The following is a 23,298-nucleotide window of genomic DNA, read 5'->3' on the forward strand; positions in this document are numbered from 1 at the left end:
CTGATTAAAACTTCCAGTTACCTGGCAAGAAAAATATATCAAAATCAAAGGAAAATTTATATAACATGAAATTCTGAGGATAATCTTGATGGACTAATCCCAAGAATACAGTAAAAACTTTTCAGAAATGTGCCGTTTCATTATGCCTCTGCTTCAGTCTCTAAAAACAAGATATGTAATAACTTTATTGTTAAGAGGGAATTCGGTCTTGAAAATTAATCTCTAGTGTCTTTCATGTATTGTAGATTTTGAAAATCCTGCTATTAAAAAGACATGGGTGGCTGGCACTAGCAGTTCAGTGTGATTGACCTCACATTGCTTCATCTGCACAGCTATTGATTTTTCTTTTTCTCTTCATTTTGACATTTCACATGATTCAATCCAAGATTCATCATTTTGGAAATGTCAAGTTTTAAGGTAGTTTTTTTTTATTGTTTGGAAAGAGTGATCTTTGAAGTGTTTTGCTGCCTAACTTTTTTCAGACACATCAGCACTGAATCAACTTAGAGTTGAGTGGTTTGGTTTGGTTTTTTTTCTTTCCTAGTGTATTTCAATGCGCCTTTTCACTGCTTGTATCAAAGTCAAAGATAGCAGCACTGTTTTGGATAGATTTACAGTGTCTCAGCACTTTTCATGACAAAGCTCTCTGGGGATAAAAGCCTTTATGCAACACCATGCTGTGTGATGGGAAAGCAATAGAAAGCAATTGTGGCACATAGTAATGCAGTGTGTATTACAGAAATATCAGATAACATTTCATGACATTTATTCAGCACCTAATAATTAGAGTTATACTCACCAGTTTCATGGAGCATGAGAGCAGTGGGAACCTGAATGGAAACTGTAATTCTGAGCAGCACCATGAACTTGATGATGTGGAGCTGGTGCAGCTGCCTGGTTCTACTTCTCTCCTGTTTGCTCTCCAGATACAGCACTTGACTGAAAGTCAAAGAGTCTCCAAAACACGGTGCAGCCTTGAATGTCCTTCTAATGGGTGCTGCAGCACACATTTAAAGTGTTGAATGGCTGCTAAAAATAAAACTTAGGATGTTTGCTCACTGCATCAGTGTCCCATGAAACCTTGAGAGCCACAAACCAAACTGCATGACCGATCAGGACGCACGAGTCGTGTGCCACATGTCAGAGAGCAGAGAGGAGCTGGCCACCAGGAAATTACAGAGGCTCCCTCCAGGTTTTGGATTCCATTTTGACACAGGACGGGAATCAGAAGATACCTGGTTTCCAGGAGAGCCCAAGGAAATTGCCTGTAGGTGTCTCGCTTTCTCTGCATTGCTGTGGGTCCATGTTATCCAGCAGCCCTTGTGGTAGCCCTGCTCCTCTGCCAGGCTGGAAATGTAGCAGCCCGTGAACCATGGGGGAGCTGATTTCTGACTTTCTGAAAAGGCCTAAAAACCCTTTAGGGACTGGTCACTCCTCTGGAAATGTACATGTGCCCTGGTGCTGCTCCAGCTGTAGCAGGCTGTGGCTGATCACTGGCCCATGGAAATTTTCTCTCTGTACAGATCTGACCCAAAGAATTCTTTACATTTCTCCATCTTACCACTCCCTCTCTCATCTCTTTTTACTGACTTTTCTCCATCTGACAGAGTTTAATTGCTTAGTCTGCTTTCTCTTTACATCACAGATCCCAGTAGTGTAGACCACACATGCTTGTCTCTCCTTCCCAGTGTGTTCCTCCCTAATGGGTGCCATTATTTTTGCACTACTCAGAAAATTTCACCTTAGGGTTGGTGAGGGAGGAGCAATATGTCTCATGCAGAGCAGTCCTGAGTTTGAAATGTCCTGGTGGAATGTATCTAGGCAAGATGAAAACAAAATTTGGAAAAGGTCTTCTGAAACAGTGAAGTGCTGTGGGGTAGCTGAAATTAAGGTGATGATTTGTGCAAGCAGAAGCTGTCAAAAAAACCATGCTGAAACATTTGAAAGAAGGTATTATCTCAGTGAAGGTTGATTAATTAATTTTTGAAAGACTTCTCTGATCTTGGTCTCTTATGAATTTAGCATTACCTGGGCATGGTAGTAGCTGCATAAAGCTTTGTCTAATTCTATGTCCTCATCATCTTATTATTCAATGCACCTGCCAGGATCCAATTTTCTTCAGTGTTGGTGATTCAAAATTTCTTCTATTACCTTCTACTAACATTCTTATGATATTAAAGAGATGCCCCTAAGCAAATAAGAATTTGATATTCTGTAAAAGAAGTTAATCTAAATTTAAAATACCAGGTTTTATCAACTGTGGGCTCCAGTACACCTAACATCCAGCCCTTTGCTGAGTTATTGGATTTCTTACCTTGAAGTTTCACAGGTACAGAATGTTTTTCCCTATTCTTTGTAAAAAATCCCTTTCATTGTACTCAGAGTTGCATCCATTTTATTAAAGCTGTATAGTTTTTTATTTAGTGATTATCCATACACAAATTGAGCTACCTGTATCAATATTCCATTAATATTGGTAGTGTCCTCCAAATTCTGAGTATTATGTGGGTAAAAGTGGAAACAAAGTTATAAATAGCTGAATAATCTACATACACTTTTAAATAAAATAATATATTTATTGAAGACAATTCAGTAGTAGTAGTACCACTGCATTAGTAAAGGGTTCTTTGTAAAATCCCAGAAAAGCCTTTTCTCCTCCAACTCTTGTAAGTAGATGACAATAGCAAGTCCATTCAAAGTGACACTTTGAACATGATTTATTATTTCATAAACTATTGATATCTTCCTAAGTTGGAATTGACAAGGGAGAGTGGAAATTCAAGAGCATTATAAAAACTAATCGATAACCAGTAGAAATAATATTTCATTTACTCACTTGCTAATGTAGGAGAATTTTCCCTTTATAAAAATGTAGTTACTTTATTGCTTTTTTAAGATTGGCAGTATCAGAGTTTGAGGGTGAACTCATATCAAGGTGGAAGGCAAGGGCAGTGCAAAGGTCAGCACTTTGAGTTCCGACTGACCTGTCAGCACAGTTCGACTTCAATGCCAGTGAACCATTTCTGGAAGTGTTTTGTCTTCATCCATGGCATCCCACCTAATCTACTGGAAGGTGTCCCTGGGTAGGAGCTAAATGATCTTTAAAGGTCCCTCAATCCAAATCATTCTGGGGTTCTGTGATTTCTGACAGACCTGGTGCTTTATTGGTAATACTTAGGGTGTCTATCTATTAAAAATAAATTGAATTATAGTAGTACTGACATCTATAATTTTACTGTCCATTTTAAATTTGCAATAATTTCATAAATTCCCTTTAATCTTAGAAATTTAGAATGCCTTTTTGTGAAGTGCATGGGGTGTCCTCTCTGAAAAACAAAGAAAACAAAGAAGAAGTTTTTTGTCTTCTTAAATGATTCTAAGTCTTGTACAGGAACCTTATCAATGCTCATAGATTCCAGATATTTCCCGTTCAGATGGTTTCTTCATGCAGCATTTTGCTACCACTGTTTCTAGCCATTTCTTGAGCAGAGTGCTTCTTACAACCCAAAAGCTGGGTTGTACTGCTGTGTGAGCCACAGGAGCAGATGCCTTTTGAAATGATTGCAGGTTGGATTTATGGGGAGGGGAACAAAAAATACTTTGGCACTCTGAAATTAACATTTTTCAGAAAAACATGAACATTAGAAGTTGTATTTGTCAACTACAAAAACTAGGTGTTGCAAGAAAGAGATAAACAATGACAGAGAATGAGGGTAGAAAAACAGAATAAGGCTGGATTTGTCCAGCATTGAGGATCTCTTATCAGTTGTGACAGCTGTGCAGTCCATGCATTATGTGCCATTTGAAAAAACAATAAAACCTCCAGTGAGTGTCTCTGCTGACTGATTGATACTCCTGAAGGCTCTCTAACACTTGAATTTAGTAAAGGTGGGGCAGCACATGATGTGCACAGAACACTGATAAAAATAGTTTGTTAAACAAGCATGTTATCTCAGCACTTTAGGTTATAAGAAGCAGTTCTTATCATAAGATTTAGAGGTGACCACTCATAAATAAATATATTTTCTGCCAGATCTTGGAGAAACAGGAAGACAAGAGAATGAACAAGAGAATGAAGACATTTACTCTGCTCTGGGTGTTCTGCAGCCATTCAGAATAAGAGTTATCAGTTACCTTATTAAACATATCCAGTAAATAATTTTCTTACACTTTCTCTTTTGCATTTTGAAGTAAAAAGCTCTGTACTTTTTTTTTTATTTTTTGTATTTGCCAGGACAGTTAATGAGCATGTTTGAAAACTATTTCAATATTTCAAACTAGAGTGACTTGAATCAATTTTCTTGATGTATTCCTGACAAAAAGGTTGATATTTGCTGCTGATAGTGCTTGCAAATAACAACATTGCTACTGATCTCCAGTTCAGCTTTATCTTTTTCATTGCATGACATTTTTTTAGTTTAGCAGTTTTAAGACTGTATATTCAAGGTGATATGGAGTCATAGTTTTCCTATATGTAAATATGATATTTATTATATTCCTTTATCAGCAACTCTACACCAAATCCCAACACAAAAATACAAGGTGAAGGGCCCTAATGTACCTATTTTCTGAGATATTTCTTAACTAATACATTAAAATATAGTTAATATTTTTATTTTTATATATATATGTATTTATAGGGTTTTTTTTAACTATTGACAGTAACTTTCAGTGCAAAGAGGCCTAGAATTTCGAAGGGAGGCATGAAGGTGTCAGAAAAGCATCCTCTGAAGAGGTGACAGGAGGACATTTGGCCCTTCCTCCCTGTGAGAGTTCAGTGAGACAGGGCCATGGTGCAAGGCAGCCTTGCAGAAAGCTGAGCTAATTGCTGGCATTTTCTTCTGCTTTAGGCAGGAACTCTTTGGATAGGAAATCTGACTTTCTATTAAATGAAATTTGAAGAAGTCTTAGAATGAGCATTCCTTAATGAATACCTTGTTAACTCTATCTCACCCATGCCTTCTCTATAGGCAGGGCAATGCTTCCCTTCCAGCTCACTGGGAAATCACTTGAAAAGTGTGAAGGTTATGATGTTGGCTCTCTGGGAGGCAGCAGTCAATAAAAAAGATCATGAACTATCTGCAGTAAAATATTGCTGATTCCCAGAAGAATGAACAAAGTTGTGCTCCACTTAACTGTTTCCATCTAATACTTGTCTCTGTTTGTGAATGCCAGGAAAGATAATCAAGAAAAACCTCCAATGCTGCCAAATCCTATAAACTGTTAAGCAAGTTATGGGATAATTTTTCCTTGACAAATATTGTCAGACTGTAGCTCAACGAGGAGTTATGAAAGTGAAAGATAAATGAAAATCGAATGCAAATGTGATTTAAAATTAAACGAGGCATCTGTCTTTCATCACTCTGTCAAATGGGGCAGAAACACAGGTCTGTGAACAGACAAACTGTTGTGTGCAATTTGTAGCAATCACCTTTCTGAGAATGAATGGGAGCAGCAGGAGCAGACTCACATGTGTGAATTGCATTAGAGATGGCAATTGAGTCATTGTAACTTAAGGCAGCGGGTTCTAATTGAGAAATGCTATCCGTAAAGAAAACAAAGATGGCCTTTGGGATGAAACTGAAAGATGAGGTGTCAGGGAAAGAGCTCCATCCTGGCATATTCTGTAGATTCTCCTCATGGGTGGTAATTTGAAGTAATGAGTAGTCCTTGTTGAATGACCTTGTACAGCTGCTGTACGGCCTGTTCAATCTGTAACTCACTTTCCATCGATTGCACTTTTATTACAATTAAATGTGCCATCATAAAGCCCTAAAAATGAGCAGCACAATCTCTGCATATGTTCACAGCCATTTAGCTTGGGACTGGGAGGGTGGCAGAAGTCCATCCTCAACCTTTTGTTCATGCCAAAGTGCAATTTGTTGATTGAAAGATGCTGGGTGATGGAGCTGGAGAGGATGGCAGGCTTTGTTCAGCATGCACAGAAGCACTCACAAAACAATTTGGGATTGGAATGCCTGCTTGAGCCAACATGCTGCCAAGAGGCCACCTGGATTGGGGCATGAAGAACAAACTGCCCTTTACGTCCCCACCCTCAACACCCCATCCTAGGCAATACAAAACATGAACAAAAAATGTTCATGCACGTTGCCATTTTGACAGCAGAGACATTCCTGTTTTGTCAAGATAATGATAACCACAATTAATGTGGTTGACAGGTTTTGGTTCTACTTATAGAGGAGAAAAACTCATTCCAGTTTTTCACGCTACAATATTTAGACAATACGCTACTTTTAATTACTACTGAAGAGAGATGGAAGGAATGGATGTTGGTGGTTCCCAAGTTATTTTTAATATCTTTAAAGATTCAATTTAGGATTAGTTTCAGCATTTTGTTGACACAAATACTGCTTAACATCTGTGTTCAGAATTTTTAAAATGTGAAGTAGGTCATTGTGATTGTGTGAAGGCCAGATTCTTCTGTGTAACAACAGAGTTGCTTTATTTCATTTGCCTTTACACATTGAGACATCCTTTTCTGGATCAGTGAGTAAACAAATGCAATTGAGTGAAATATTTGTGCTGAATACAACGTACAGTGAAGAACTAACTGTATTAAAATTTCATCTAAATTATCTTTTCCTTTAGTGTGTTTTAATGTGGTTTGCTAAATTTGAAGCTGTTACAAATGGGGGTTTTTTTTCTTCATATTTGGTCAAAGCATAAAACCAACATTTTTGTGTCTATAAAACTTTCTTCATTGTGGTAGGAGAACATGGAGATTTTAAGTATGAATAAAAGATCTATTTCAAGTCATCTTTCAAAAGAATGACTGTTAGGATAAATTGTCCACTTTTGTAACAGAAGTCTTAGAATCGTAATATAGTTGTGTGAGCTGCTCTGGAACAATTAATTTAAAGATCATATGCATTTCTTTCTATAGGTAGCTCTAAAAAAAGCTGAATCCACATAGGCACTTTAACATTTCTGAAGCTGAATCACTCCAAAATGATTCCAACAGTAACCAGCACTGCTTATGCATTATTTAGGATACAAATGCTCTCAGATAATTTCAAGTAATTTGACTAAATTTGTTACATATTCCAGACATTGAGGCAGCCTGCTAGAAGTGACAGGAAAACACAATTTATGTCTTCATTTAGGAAATCATCTCTTACTTCCCCTTCTGTTTTGAATCCTTCATCTCTCATATTCAAGCCTTTGAGACAGGGACCTTTCCCTCCTACCCACAGTGTTCATGTTAGATCATAAATAATGGATCATAATCAAGCACTCTGAAGTACTTTTATTGGCTGCCAGTGTCATCTCCAGTATTTATCTTGTCTACACTCCACTTCAGTGTTTCCAAATGCAGTAAATCTGAGACTTCAGCCTGGTAACAGTCCTATCTCTTTATGATTTCATTGACTAGGAATTCACTTTTCCCATCTGTCGTATCTTAAGAGCTTTTACCACATTGTAAATTGTGCAAGACTAGATTCACTCTGTCTCAGGAATATGATTCTTAGCCTGGTCTGATTTTGAAAATTCCCCTCTTTCCTCCAATGTTTAATTTGCCCTGCTTGTGGTGAAGCCAGCCCATGGAGTTCTGGGATTAATTTGCATTCACCTGATCATTGTATAAATTCTGTAATATTTTAGTGCATCATTTTGATCAGAGGCATTTTTAATAAATGTACTCTGCCTATATCTCAGATATATATTTCCAGTGTGCTCCAGGATGAACCTATGTGCTCACTAGCATCCAAATTTTTTCTCATTTTGACATCTAAATATGTAAGTATACCCTACAGGGAGAAAGCGAAAAAGCTTAGAGATGTAAATATAGACCAGCTAGTTAATTTTTTTTTAATTTAATTTTTTTGCCTTTAAAATTTTCATTTTTGTTGTGCAATGTATTCTTTTATTTAAATGTTTTGCTTTCAGAAACAAAACTTTGAAAATTGAAGTTTGGCTTCAATTGAAGCCAAAAGTGGAGTTCAGGTGATCAGAGCTGTAATTTGCTCATGTCACCATCTTCTGCTGTCTCCTTGAGGCAGTTTCTCGCATCCATCATAATGGCCTGATGTCCCAAGGATCAGTTGCCTAAAAAAAGATCTAGTTACAACAAAGATCTAGCTACAACTAGAAGAGGAATGGTGTATATAGGAAATCTGGTAAAGGAACAAAGTCATGATGTACCTGAATAAAAACTCAAAATGAAACACACCCAGAATTCCCAGATTTAAGCATTCAGAGTTATGGACAGAATTATGTGACCTTTGCATTGTGTTTACACAAGTACTGAAATGGATAATTACAGTATAAACACTCTTTATTTTCTGCCAGGATTTTCTCTGGCTGGGAAAACACCCTTGTCTTCAGTTATAGGACAGAAAGGGAAGCAGGGTGGCTTCTAAATAGGAAGTCAAAATACAGAAGTGTTCTCTGTGTGTTTACTGACCACTTTGACAGCCTGTCTTCTTTAAACAGCATGCACTAAGAGCAGAAATAAGCCATGTGGAAAGAAAAATAACTAGAGTTTTATGTCTAAATCAGTTGCATTTCCTTTGGTTTCTCACCCTATTGATCCCAAGTAGCATATGTTTGCTCACAAGGCTAAGACATACAGTTGTGTACTGTAGATGGAAACTCTGAGATAAATAACCATTCGGTTTTGTATGCACTTATTTATCAAGTAAAAGATGTCTAGTGCAGTTACTAGATAATAATAAGAGCTTGTGATCTCTACTTGTTTTGTTTTATTTTAAACAATATTATTTATTCACAGAAAAATATGTTTGAAGGGGTAACTGAGTTACCATAATTGTTAGGGATAGATATGCTTCTAATACAAAATTACTTCTGAAAATGAAAGAAAAAGCAGGAAAAAACCTACTGTGGTGCTGCAAACTGAAGTGAAAATACATTCTTAACATGGACAACAAAAATGCTCTCTCTAAAAACATGTAAGGTTTGATATTTTTTGTGGGAAATCTGTTTTTCATCTTGTGTTTTTTCTTGCATCACTGTGATTGCTTCACACCTCCTAAGTAATGCATACAGACTTTCACAAGTATGCAGTGTATTTCAAGTTCAGAATATACATGTTCTCTGCCTAAAAACTTTTCAGTAAATTAGTAAAACCTGACTGAAGCCATCTGGCATATCTCTGTATTCATACTGTTGTTTCTTGCCACTGAAGAAGAAAACTCAGTTTAAACTTCCAAAGAAGTTTGTGTCTTTCCTTATTTTTCATTGCATGATAACAGCATAATCATGAGTAGAAAATGTGGGAGCAGAAGGGATGTTTTGGTTTGGTTTTTCACATGCTGAGGCATCTCTCCTTTCTAAAAGCAGTTTGCAGTGAATACATATGTAGAAACAATGACAGAAAATGTAATGCATTGTAAAGCCTCTCAGAAGCTGCCTGGTTTTATGCACATTTAGGTTCACATGCCAGGCAGACTTACAAACAATTCCTGCAGAGCTTTGCTTCCTGGACAGTTTAGATAAAAAGCCAATTCCTGTGCTGGTGATCCATTGGACTGGTGTGGGCACAGCATACAAATGTCTGCAGGCAATGACACGTCCATCAGGATGTGACTGTCAGCCTCAAGTGCCACCCTGGTCCCGGAGCCTGCAGATGCTCCTCCACCTGCAGCTGACGGGGCTGTGGGGGGCTTGCAGGGCACAGGCAGGGCAGGACTCAGCTCACGTCTCTGATTCAGACACAACATGCCTCAGCCCTTCTTCTGCCAGCACACAGATGGGGCAGCTTCAATCTCTACATATGTTCAGTTTGATCAGTAGCCAAAAGGTGCTTCTTATTTTTTGACCTGTGGAAGGGGAGTAGATATTCCTTATTTTATGTACTGCAGGATATAAGCATTGAACATCCAAGGTTTTATGAATTACATCCGGACTAAACATGCTATGCAAACTTTATGAAGTAATAAATCTCTCCACATGAGTTTTTCCATCCATTCCCATCTTTACTGAATTAAGTGGTTGCTATTTTGATAGTGATGATACTTAAGACAGTGCTTGAGTTCTTAAACCAAGAAATTTGTGTTAAGGAATAAAGCTCATACTTTAAAGAAATTAATGTCTCAGCCACTCTGAGGCTTATGAAAAAAGATCAATCCCGTGGTGTGTGAATTTCAGCACCAACTTTGTGTGGCTATACAAATCCACAGGCAATGCAGATGTCTCTTGGATAATCCACTCACAGATGGACTAATATTTCAGCATACCCCATTTTTGGTACCACTTACTCCCTGTAGATATTCCAGCAAGTTTCATTGCAGTGCTTCCCTGCAAAGGATCTTTCCTTCCTTTGCTGCTGCAGTAGATGTGATGTCTTGAAGTGTCTTTGCTGCTGCATTTCTCTACACTCAATTCATATCCTGCAGCCTTTGTTCATCTTCAGGCATGGATAGCAAATGGTGGTGCTGAGAGAACTCTTCCCATTCCTGACCATCCCAGAGGAGTTTGTCCTCTGATGAGTGTGCCCCAGGCCAAAGACACAAAATCTGTCTCCCCTAGAGAGTCAGCCAAATGCATGCACCTGTTATTAGGAAAGTCCCACGTTTCTCTGCCCTGTCTGCCTGGCAGATTCCCTTCTGGAAGACTGGCTGGCTGTCCAAAGAGCAGATGTGCAGGGTTTTGGGAACTGCCTGACTGTGGGGGTAGCACCCAGTGCCTCAGCCTCCAAATGAGCTGAAGAATTCCCTGGTGTGTTGTCCATAGGATCTTGTGGGAGATGAAAACACACAAAAAAAAAACCCCAAAAGCCCAAACAAACAAAATGGCTAAGACTCTTCATCAAGCTACTAAGTACCAAAACAGGCAGCAGCCCTGCTCTCCTCTTACATTCATTTTCTGCTCCTGTTGACTATACAAAAGAGCAGCTGTACTGGATCACACCGTTGCCTCATCTGGCTTCACATCCTGTCTGGCAGTAGCCAAAAATTGAAGATTGGAGCTGAGTGAGAGTACAGAAAAAGTTTACATGATGCATTTCCTGAGTACTCAACCAACAAGTTGTACTTTGGGGGGACATCCTTGCCCAATAGAGATTAACAATTTATTACTAAATACGTGTTAAAATCTACAGCATCCCTTGGCAAGGAATTCAAAAGCTTAATTTCACATTTTATTACGAATTACATCCTTTCAACTTCACTTGCCATGTCCAGATTTTGTGCTGCAAGAAGAAAGGATCACACTTTGTGTTCTTCATATCATTCCTGCTTCAACCTTTCATTGCATCCTCCTTTTCAGAGCCCACTTCTTTTCTTGAGTTAGCTGTGTGTAAGCCATTCCACAGCTTTAATTTACTAATTACTGTCGATCTTCTCTGTTCTAACATACCATTTTTGAGATGACAAACCAAAATTACACACAGTATTCAAAATGTGTTTCAGATGTGCACATATGCTGCCACAGTATGAAGGTCTGGTGGCTTTTCTTTTCCTTTGTGATCCCTAACATTTCATTTAATCTCTTTTTTTATTATATTGGAGCACAGAGCTGGCCTTTTCATAGATCTATTTATTAGAACTCAAAATTCTTGTTCCTGGGTGGAAATGGTGAGCTCAGAGCTCATTTTGCTTATGAAATTAGGGGTTCTTTTCCTGTGTGCATTACTCTCCTCTGAATTTCATCGGCCATTTTATTATCCAGTCAGCTGATCTCATGAAGCCCCTCCACATTTCTCCACAGTCCTCCCTTTTTACTACCCTGATTAAGTTTAGCAGACTTTCTCATCTCAGCAGATCATTCATGAGCATCTCAAACAGCACAGGATAAGCAAAATGTACAGCAGAAGGCTCTTGGTAGACTTGGTCAACTGTAAACAAAAAGCATATGTAGACTATGGACATATTTTTCAGACACTGAGAACAGTTTACATATGACCCTGGAAACAGAATTATGGTAGCTGAATATTTCAATTGTGGATTTATCATAACAATTGGGTCTTACAAATTATTATTCTGAATCATAGAAATCATTCTTAAAGAGATGAAATTTTCTTAATTATTTAATCAACTTCTGTAAGCATTGAAATATGGCAGCTATTGTCTTCCTTGCTAGTTCCAATTACTTGAGAGCACTAATAAATGTCTGCCTCTCAGCTGTTTCATATTTTGTATTCAGGATTGTGTGCTTACTGAAATGTCAGGTGATGATTATTATATCAGAATCTGAGGCTCCATGCTTGTATTTCTGTCTCTTAAAAGGAAGCAAACAACATCTTTGAACTTGGCAATATAGCAGGATTATACCTGAATAACTGATGGGAGGTTCAGAGACAAAAGATTGCATTATGAAGTGTTTAATACATAATTTAAAATATGTTTCATGGTGATACCAACATTTATAGAATGGAGTAGGGTTAGAGTGATTGTTATCTTAAAAACAAAACCATTTAGGTGGTTTTGTGAGTGTAGATTAAAGGTAACACATTTCACTGGTTGAGGAAAGAGAACTCAGTGTCTTTCCAGTGTAGGCACTGAGGAGAGATGCAGAGCATGGACCAGACAGGCTGAGGTAATAACATTTATAAGATGTGCCATCTTACAAACTTTAGATTAAATAGAATTGCTACATTTCTTCTGATAAATGGTTCCTGATGCTTCAAACTTTAGGTGTTCCCATGGAATTAGATGCTTTAAGTAACTGAGAGTAGATGGTGTAAATTTAATGGGACCTGACCAGCAAATGGAGACTGATAACAAAAACTGTCAGACTCAAGGAGTTCAAAGAGTTTGAAGAGTTCTTGTCAGCCAGAGCCACTGAATTAATTATCAAGATAGCCTTTCTTCCTCAAAACTTTATGCATTCACTTAATGTGGAATGTTTTGGAAGGACATTTCAGGGGAAGATCACCTTGCATAACATAAGCAGTTGCAAACCCAATCACGATATATCTGACCAACACTACAAATACTTTGTGATTATGATCACTAATGAAATACATAAAATTCTGATTTATTGCAGATTTAGCATGATGTCTCAGCAAATTCATGATATTGATGCAGGACCATCAAAATGATAACCAGTATATTTTAGAACAAAAAGTTGCAAATAGTCCTTTTGGTTCCAGTAATTATTTTCCACAAATTTATTGGCACAGAAATAATCTGTGCAAGCAGAATAGTATTTATTAGAAGCTATTACAAAGCTATCCTGTATTATTTATTTTGTTGGCATTTTTAAACTTCCTTTTTGACCAGATTTTACTAACCCTTATTTTTTGAACAGTACAGATAAAGAGCTAGAAGATCAGGAACTGACAAATTTGAGTGTGTCGGGACCCTTTCATAGCCATGGGAGGTTAGTGTCCTCTAGATGGCATTCAAGGAATTGCTGCCTGTGTGGAGGATTTTTTTCTTCCTGTATCAAAGATTTCCTTAGCTGCTGTTTTTTGGTGGGGTTTTCCTTGCCCAGGTTTCACCATATGTTTGAGTACAGAGGGATTTGAGATGATTGTCTGCTGTAGAAGTTTTAAGATGAAGGTCACACAAATGGAGATCACTGCCAAGCACTGAGATGTGGGTCTGAATTAGCAGGTCTTACTGTTCGGTTTTGTCTGTGTGCCAAAAAACTTTTTAAATATCCTGTGTGGACACACTGATTTCTCAGACCTTCCAAACTACAGACTCACAACTGAATCACCCATCAAAGTATGATATTGGGCAAAGAGAATTACTTAGAATACCTAAGGAGGATTCAAAGAGGGAAGATTTTCTCCATGATAAAAATAAAAGAGGCTGAGCAAAATCTTACTACTGAAATTATTTTGTGGGTTTTTCCAACATAACAATATTTCAGTAGTGCAATAGCAATATCTAACCTTGGTGTTTAACATGAGCTGTCAAACTGAAAGTTGTCTAAATTGTCAAGCTCCAGTTTTGTGCATGCTGTGATTTCTTCTGGGTTTGACAGTGTTAAGGAGCATGGACACAGAGCATAATTTAACTCTGAATATTATTTTGAGGATCAGGCACTTGAAAGTTAGACCCCAAAGCACTCAGCTGCATGTCAGTAATGTACTGTGTGGATATGAGCCATTAGTTCTTACAAGCAACTCCCAGAGCTGCAAGAGCAGGGTGTTTTCTCTCTCTAAAATTTCTGTAGTGCAGAAGGCTCTTTGGGGATAGATGAAAGCTTGTTCCAGAAGGAGGCTGTATGTAACTAGCTTGCCTTTGGACTGAGCTAAACAGAAAGCTTTGTAACCAGATACTGTATCTGAATTTCAGAAGGCTCATCTAGTCCATTATTTTTTTTCTCTGTCAATAAGCTATGGGGTACACTGATGGAAGAAGATCAGGAAAATATCAAAGAATTCTTCTCCATATGTGGTCTTCCAGTTCCCAGCAGCATTCAGAAGCATCTTAGTTAAAAAGGAATGTTTTCTGTTTCTTGCTTCAGTGTCTGTCAACTCCCTAGTTTTTTGGATGCCACAGAATTTTTATGGTCCTTTTTAGAAAACAACCAGTGCAAACTCTGCATGTGTCAGTAGGTACCCTAGACTTTTCCCTTGGGCAAGAAAAGCTTGTGGAGGACAGCAGTGCTCAGCTTTCCTCCTCAAACCTTCCTTTTTTTCTGTAGGAAGCACATTTGTTGTGCTACTGGAAATAGGAGATGAAAAATAGACCTGGGAAAAAATCTCCAAGGGCAGAGTTCAGCACACAGAATGTTGAAGAACACAAAAACTCATTAAGTGTCAAGAAAAAGAACAGAAATACCAAGGGGGCATAATGGAAGAGTTCTGACAATTCAAAGGCTCTTGCTAGGAGGGCAATGCTTGGATAATTAATTTCTTGGAAAGAAAAGGCAGGCTCCTTAAGCTAAGTGATGTACTGACCTGGAGGTGTGGATGCTCAGGTTTCCTTCTCACATGAGTGTCTGTCAGGAGATTGCCTCTCCATGAGCATGGATATGTGTAGTATTAAACCACAAGCTGCAGGGCATGAGCTAACTAGCAGCAAATAGCTGAAGAGGCTTCCTTTTTGAAAGGTTATTCCATAATTACCAGCCTTCCACAAACCTCTCTTGGAAATATATTTTACTGCCTATCATCTGATCTAATTTCTACGCTTCTCTTCTTTTTTGGTGTTTTAATTTGTATACAAGTCAGAAAGATGAAAACTCTTTAGATCCCAATGGTTTTTCAACTCTGTGGAGTTTTGTCTTTGTGAATAAAAGCAACTCAATCTTCTTGAAATACGAAAACACACAAAAAAAAGACATTTATTTTTCAAATACATTTAATAATACTGTAACAAGTTTTCAGAATATGAGTACTGCAGTCTAGAAAGAGCCACTGGCCTCTTCCAAAGCTCAGGTTTTAGACATAACAGAAGTTAAAGGCCAGCAGCTCTTTGCTTTTAGAGTGGATTTGCCCTGATACCATCAGGTGACATTGCTTCTATGCATCACCCTGAGAGCCTGCCCTCAGACTCAGGGGTGTATAAACATCCCCAATGAGCTAACTAAAAGAAAATATAAATGATCTTTCACTGCAGAGCATGTGCCTCGATATTTTGTCCATGTTTTTTTGATAACTTAAACAGGCTATTTCATGTAGAAGTATAGATACACCCAACTAAAAAGGAAAGAAAATAGAAAAAGTTTATTTAGCATCTTGATATATCTGAAATTACTCCTGCATTGCCCTAGAGGTAACCTTTAAAGAAGATCCATGACTGACTTTGCAATGAGCTTCTGTGCTGATGGTAGTGATGCATGTGTTGAATATTGTGGCTAAAACATTTGATCTACCAGCACCCAAAGCAGGTTCAGCATCTCATCTCCTGACTACAGAGGGATTTAAGACAACTTGCCAAAACAAATCCCCAGTTTTTTAACTTACTTGAGTCAAGTCAGATTCTACCCTACTTGACTAGAAATTGAACCCCCAACCTACATTTGACAGCAGCAGTGCTTTTCAGTGATTCGTGTGCATCAAGTACAAACCATCAACTTCCTGGCCTCCTAGAAGTGTTTCTTGTCTGTATGCCAGAGTTTAAAAGGGTCTGCTTTTCTGTGCAGAGGTTTCCACATTAAAGATTTAAAAGATACTTGACCCTCACTAAAAGGGAACTAGACTAAGCCTTTGGAATATTTTTAGCATTTATGAAGTATATAATAAGTTACATAGTTTTGTTTGTAACATCATTCTGGGAATTAATTTATGAGGCCATATTAATTTAGCATCACTGTGGTTTATAGAATGCTTTGTCAAAATCAACATTTTTGGGGAAATCATTTGAAGATGTACATTTGAAGTCAGTGTTGGATGTGTCTCTATGCACTTACACACATTCACTCAAAATATTGAACTACAGTAGCTCTGACATTCTCTGCACATGCCAACAAACACAGCTTTTACAGAAGGTTCAGAGATGTTCACATAAAATATTCATTATATTCTTGCTAAAAGAAAAACCTCTTTCAGACTTGTACTGTTTGACAGAAAATTCCTTACAACCTGATCTGGCCTCATACTTGGATATAAACAAGAGCAGGAAAGATTTGCTGAAATGAGTGTACATTTTATGTTTGCCTTTGTTACATCGCAGGACTAGTAGCAATTAATGGAGTGAAAAGATGGCAGATTTCCTAGTGCTTTTTAACCTGCTTATTTAATTTTCCAACTTCTGAGATCAATTTAGCAGCAGGAAGTTCTGCAGAGCAATTTGGTTGCAGTTGACCCTGGAGGGGTTGTTGCTGAATGAGACTTAGTTACAGCTCTGTTTCCGTAATGACACCTCGCTGTAATAAAAGACGCCTTCTTAACCTCAAGTTGTATTTCCAATCAATTTATAGCAATACCCAAGTTACACCAGGAGGCTGAAAACAAACTTCTCCAAAGAACTATGTCTCCACAGGTTGTCCCCATATCACAGGGCACCTAGCAGCGCTTGAATGATATTTTTAACTTATATAATACACGGGCTGGAACACATCTTTCTTCATGCTGATTAACATCATTATAGTAGCAATCTGAATCTGCTGACAAACCAATTTCTCCTGCCTCCTTCTCTTTTAGGACAGTTTTCCTTAAAAAGGAAGCCCCATAAGCCACTCTGCCTTCTTTTTTAGAGGAATCCTGTGTGTCAGGAATAGTAGCCCAGGAAAGCATACACACCAATTTCAAACGTGCCACCAGCCGACACTCAGCGGCTTGCCACAAGGTCTGAGTCAGGAGGAACAGTGAACAGCACAACAGAGAACATTTGAGGCTGTGAAAGCAGAAAATCTGCTGGTTAGGGACATAGTTACTTCTCCTCTAGGTACCACAGTAGGGTTTATAATTGTCATAAGGAGTGATAGGAAGGGAATGGACTAGCCTGGAGTGGCCTCTTGCCTGGCTTTTGATACAGAACAACATGCCCAGAAGAAGCCAATGAAGAGAAGGGCCTTTTTTACCCCAGTTATCATGTTTTTACTGCACCATTCAGCCACAGAAGTTGTTGCCATCTGTTGTGAGCTGAGGTACCAGTCCCACACAACCTCAGTTTTGCCTTCTGCCAAGCAAGCAGAGGGCAGCTCCGGTTTTCGGAGAGCTGTTCCCTCAGGAATCCCCGTGACCTATTAGGTCTTTAAGTCTCTCATTGCCTCCTGCTGCTCCAGCCCTAAAAGGCAGTGGAAAGAAGCCAAGAATCTGCTTATTCTGATGCAAATCTCTTTGGTTGCCAGAGGCCTGTTGATTTGACATTATTTCCATTTATGTGGTCAGCAACCTGGTTTAGTTTTGAAAATTTTTTTTTGTTTGCATCTGATTCCTGGACTCACACCCTCCATCTAAGCTTTCTTGAACTCAATTTATTCCTCTTGGTTCAGACACACAGAGCATGTAAAGTAACTCCTTAAAACATACATGTAGGTAAAGCATTTGTGTGATTTTTAAAGGGATACTATTTAAAAAAAAACAAACAAACAAACTTGTAACTAAGATATTTTTAATTGTTCATCATGCTATAAATTGTGTCAAATACCTCAGAATACTTTTTACCTTTGAGGTTTTGCACATCATCAGAGAGAGCAGAACAGCCACACAGTCTTACTGACAGATGAGAAGGTTTTATTTTATACTGTTGTTTTAAGTATCTTCTACTAAAATCTACTTTGAAGTATCAGAAGCTGAGTAGGTCCTGTAAGAAGTAAAGGTTTAGGAGTGCTTCTATCTGAAGCTCAAAAAAATGGCAGCATGTTCTGGAAGTGAAAGAAAATCTGTAGTGTTGCAAAATCGTGTGGATGAATAATTACTGTCTCCTTACATAAGATCAACAATAGATGAAAGAGAAATTAGGCAGCAAGGAAGAAAGAATTGCATTATGGAACACAAAAAAAAAGCCACGTTGAATCTACATTTACCCTGGAGGAAATCTGGGGGTTGTGTCTATCCTGACCTTTAGCCCACAACACTGTAAGCAGAATCCAGTTTTTGACAAGGGTATTGGGGTTCACTTGGCTTCCATCCACCATTTCTGAGCAAGCAAAGGAGATCTGCAAGGGGAAAGACTTTAAGATGGAGGGAGAGATGATAATTATAACTTGCTGGAGGCCTATTTTCGGTAAATGAAGTGCTTCAAAAGAAACACACTGCTCTGCTGTCTTTTGAGTGCAAACCTTTAGGGAACTGGTATAAGAAAATGAAGTAAAAAATACTTTTTTAAACCCCAAACTTGTAAATTTGCAAGGTGTAATGCTTTGTCAGGGAAACACCATGCTCAACTTTGAACTCCAAGGTTAGTGCCACTAATAGTATCGCCTCCAAGCATTGTAACTGTGAATTACTACTGAAATGATTAGGAAGATAAGAGACTCTATTATGGGAAGAATCAAATATCTACTCACTAATTGAAAGCAAGCTGGTGTGGTAAGAAAACAAATTCTTGCTGAATTCAGTATAAACCCAAAGATGTTTCATTCATGTGAACATCTTTAATATACAGAGGTCGGTTATGAACTGGGGATTTTTTTAAATAAAAATTTAATTTATGTTCATATTTCAGTGGTTTGTTTTCCATGTCAGCTTGTGCGTAGGTTTTAGTCTTTTATATTCACACACTCACACTTTTAACAAGAAAGTGCTCACGTATTGCAAATAATGGAACTTATTGACATTCACATTGTGTGTTAAGATAGCTCAGTCAAAAGATTAAAGAAAATCTCTAGAGCACAACCAGAAAAGAATATAAACAGAGGTCTCCTGGATCCCTATCACATCCCTTGTTCATAAGATACTCTTTCTTCCCTTATCCTACAAAGATAGGAACAGAAAAATGAACAAACAAACATGAAAGAAAGGATGAACTGCATCTCTGCTGGAGGATTAATAACCATACTGCAGGAGTGAAGACTGCTCTGGTTGACAGACAGCACAACTACATCCTTCAGGTGACAGATCATATGCTTCACACATGGCATTAGTAATGCAGGATTAAGGCTTCAGGCCTCTTAACTTCCCTGGAAAACCCTTGGCAAATAGCTCAAATGGGTAAAACACTGGAGGCACTATCATTGATCAGGAAATATTGTTTCATTGCTTCCAGTTCTGCTACTGGAGTAAAATGTCTTCTCTAAGAAAGCATCTTTCTACTGCTTATTACCTTTCTAATAGTCTTCCTAGAATCAGAAGTAAAAGTAATATTTTTCTTACCGTGCCCTGAAATAACAGCCCTTTTTTTTCCCCAAACATGGCATTGTGAATAAAAACTCAGTGCTCTTTTTATTGGTATTTATAATATAAAATCATACTCAGTGTCCAATAGTATAGGAACTGTAATACAGTTACAGAACATAGGCAGGTGAAACACTGTAAAATTATATTAGCATTTTCTGGTATAGAAAAAGTGCAAAGAGTGTTTTTACCTTCTGGAAGAACACTTCAGATTTAGACCTTGATACATCTCAGTTCTGTTTCATTGACTTCCTAACATTTTTGTTTAATGGGCTTGGAGCTATTAGATAGCAACAAACTGAATTAAACATGTGATCCCAAATGGCATTATTTTACATATTGAGACCCCCAATATTTTCCATACTGACACCCACAGCCTTCTCATGAGGATGCTGTCCGAAGGAATGAAGTTGCTCCCCACAGCATTGGTACAGTTCAGATCCCCCTTCCACTCTCTCCTCTCCAAATTCGTATCTGCTGGCACTTCATTGGTTTTGGGCAAAAGAGATACAGTTCAGGGGGAAGGAAGGAGGAGGACAAAACTGGTGCAACTGTTATTTGATGGTAGATTTTTTTAACAAGAAAGTGACAAGAAAGGGAGAGGCCTTTGAGCTGTCATGGTTTCTCTTTACCATAGAGAAATCTCATTTGAAATGAGATATGAGGGGGTGGAAGATTCCATGCATAAACAGGTATCAGCTGCCATAGGGTCTGAAGCTTCCTCACCATGAATGAGCATCCTTTAACAGCTGTTCAGTCCTGGAAACAGGAGACATTTCTTTGCCTACTTTTGGGAGCATGAAACAAGAAATAGCACAATTAGAAAATGCACTACAGGAAAAAAAGCTTCAGCAACCCTACAGATCACCTATTTTGAAGTCAGACAGTTACGGATAATGGAAGTCAGCCTCAGAAAAAGAAGTTTTCTAGGGAAAAGACACTTAGATCCAGTCATTGTTTAAAATACACATTTTCTTTCCTGTATGTACCGCATGAGAAGAAAAGGATTCTGAAAAAGAGAAGCCAAAGGAATTTAGAATAAAATCAGCTCACTCTGAATTAAAGAATAAACTTCCATTATTCAATAAAAATTTGAAAAGACCGAGAAGCTTATTGGACTAAATTAAATGAGGAGCTCATCACATTGTAGATAACTCATCGTAATTCAAGAAATTTACAACAGTGTAGAAGAAAACAGATGGTGCAAAGAATCCTCTATACAAAACACAGATCAGTGCTGACCTCAAGAGCCAGAAATCACCCTTCAGCCTAGGACCAATGGCAAGAAAATGCTGCCCTTAAAGTGATTAAAACCCAGGCTGCTCTTCTAAGCATTTCTTTTTTCATATGTTTTCACTGGGTAACCATATTAGAGCTCTTCTGCAGCTACTGGATTTGAAACAACTAATTAAAAGAACTTCCCATTGATTCATAGGGACATTACAGCAGCCTTTAGGAATGGGAAAATAGGATTTTCCTATCTTACAATCTTCTGGTTAAAAAGAGCTTTAACAATAAGTGGATAGGATCTCTGAGGTCTAATTTACTTCTGCTCTGGTGAGCAACAGTTATAAGGAGCTGAAATTTCTCCATAGAGCTGAGTGACTGAGTGCTCTTTAGTAGCACTTCACAACAAAAGAAATAGAAACTCATCTAGCTGTGCTTTTAATTACTTGGTTTTATTTGTCTGTTTCTTCCTACATTAAATTTCTGCCTGGAATCCTTTCTGGCAAAAACATACAGGAAATCAGGAAATGGTCAATGGTGATTCTTTGGTGCATTTTTGTTAAAAACCACTTTTTTTTTTTTTTTTTTTTTTTTTTTCTTTTACTGGATACAACCACAAATACTCTTCCCATATTCACAGCTTTATGTGCACATCTCTGCATTTGAATTTAGAGGATTCAGTGCTGGTACAGTGCCACAGGTGTGATGTGAGCCTTGCTGTATGGGCTTGTTGGTTTCAAGTGTAGGTCAAGCACAGATGGTTTAGGGGATATCTAAAGTAATTTTTTTCCATTAATTTCTGACTGAGTTCTTTCCCAGGAAATCATATACTGAATTATATAATATAATTAATATTTATATATTTAATATGCTGAAGTTTTGGGAGGATCTTCCAATGCACCACAACTGTGCTTTTGAAATGCACTTTGTCAAGTGGAAGAATTTCTGTGTTGAGCTCAGGCTGAAAACATGCATGAATTGTTGTATAAATTTAGAAGTTAGAACACAAAGAAAAATCCCCGTCATGCAGTACATATGAAAAGCTTGTAAAGTTTAGGCTGTAATTTGAAGACATGTTATATCAGCAGTGTCTTTTTCATGATACTAAAAGAGCCAAGAATATAGTTTTATCTACAGCTTAACCTGGTGTCTTCTGTCATCAGTCTTAATAATTTTGGATTGGATTGGATTGTCTGACCAGTGAACTCCCAGATGCTGTGGGATGAAGATGCAGTGTGCTGGGAAGGTGGCCCAGCTGAAGCTCACCACCTCTAAGCAGGCACACAGGGGATACCAGATGTATCTGACAGGTTTCTATAGCTCCCTCAGACCCACTTGTAAATCACAGCTCAATGCCAGTGAATGACTCAAAATAACAAATAGTAAAACTATTTATGTGAGCAGTGCCTTCCTAGGCCCTTGATCAGTGTTTAGCAATTACAAGTCCATGTTTGCTAGCTCCTGCTTTCCTTTAAACAGACCTGTCTTTGTATCTTGCTTGGAGAACTTGATTGTACCCCAGAGAAATATTGTGAGAGCTCAACTTCACCCTCAGTTTCAAGAGTAAAAATTTCATTTTAGCTGAGGGAGTAGTTATACCTGCCCAGGGATAACATTTTGGTTCAAATCCTGTGAATGCTTTTTATTTATTAGTTTGTGGTTTATTCTGTTCAGTTATTTACATTATGCTGTTTAAGGGCTTCCTGAAAACCAGGTTAATCCTTTATTCTGCATGGCAGGAAATTTTTTTTGCCTCTACACACTTGCATCAGGCCTGTGGTTAAAGTGGCAAAGGTGTAGAAGTTTCCTGTGTAAGCTCTTACACTCTGGTAGGGTTTTTTTCTGGTGTTATGTGTTGAGTCAGGGTTTTTTTTCACATCAGAGGGGACAAAACTATTATCCCACAGAACAGTTGCCCAAAGGTAAGACTGGATGGAAATTAATTTTCTCTCTCAGATAAATACATTATCACAGAGAAAAATGTGCATGTCTCTGTATAGAGTTTCTCTTTTTCCAGAGACAAACACACGCTTTTGTTTTCTTCAGTGTTTGTTTGCATTCTAGAATTTATTGTTTTCATTTCTTAAACCTCCTGAAATGTTTACAGGAAAGAGAGCTAAGGCGTGAAATTTTGTGACTAGAAGCAGATTCTCTTTTCATTTTCCTAGGGAGATTCTTTTGCTCAAAAGATAAAACCAGAAGTCATAAAAATGTGTTATTTTTAGGAGACAACTCCTTGGAAACTTGGAGGAAGTTAAGTAAGATTCAGAAGATAGATGAATGGGGGAGGGTGTGTAATAAACTAATATATTTTAGTGGAAAGACAAATAGTGAAATCCATGAACCACTTATGGGAGCTGGATTGTTGACCTTAGTTGTGTTCAAGACTGTTGAATAATATGACTGGGTTT

At 38.0% G+C, this 23,298-nt stretch overlaps 1 protein-coding gene and 1 long non-coding RNA gene across 7 annotated transcripts in view; one reads left to right on the forward strand and one right to left on the reverse strand.

Moving 5' to 3' along the window:
* Positions 1 to 23,298, reverse strand: part of LOC137468640 (uncharacterized) — a 590,084-nt gene that overhangs the window by 440,413 nt on the left and 126,373 nt on the right. The window lies entirely within an intron of this gene.
* EPHA6 (EPH receptor A6) overlaps positions 1 to 23,298 on the forward strand; it is a 367,788-nt gene that overhangs the window by 227,553 nt on the left and 116,937 nt on the right. The gene's annotated exons all lie outside the window — the stretch shown is intronic.

Source organism: Anomalospiza imberbis, chromosome 2, assembly GCF_031753505.1.
Source record: "Anomalospiza imberbis isolate Cuckoo-Finch-1a 21T00152 chromosome 2, ASM3175350v1, whole genome shotgun sequence".
Lineage (NCBI taxonomy): Eukaryota > Metazoa > Chordata > Aves > Passeriformes > Viduidae > Anomalospiza > Anomalospiza imberbis.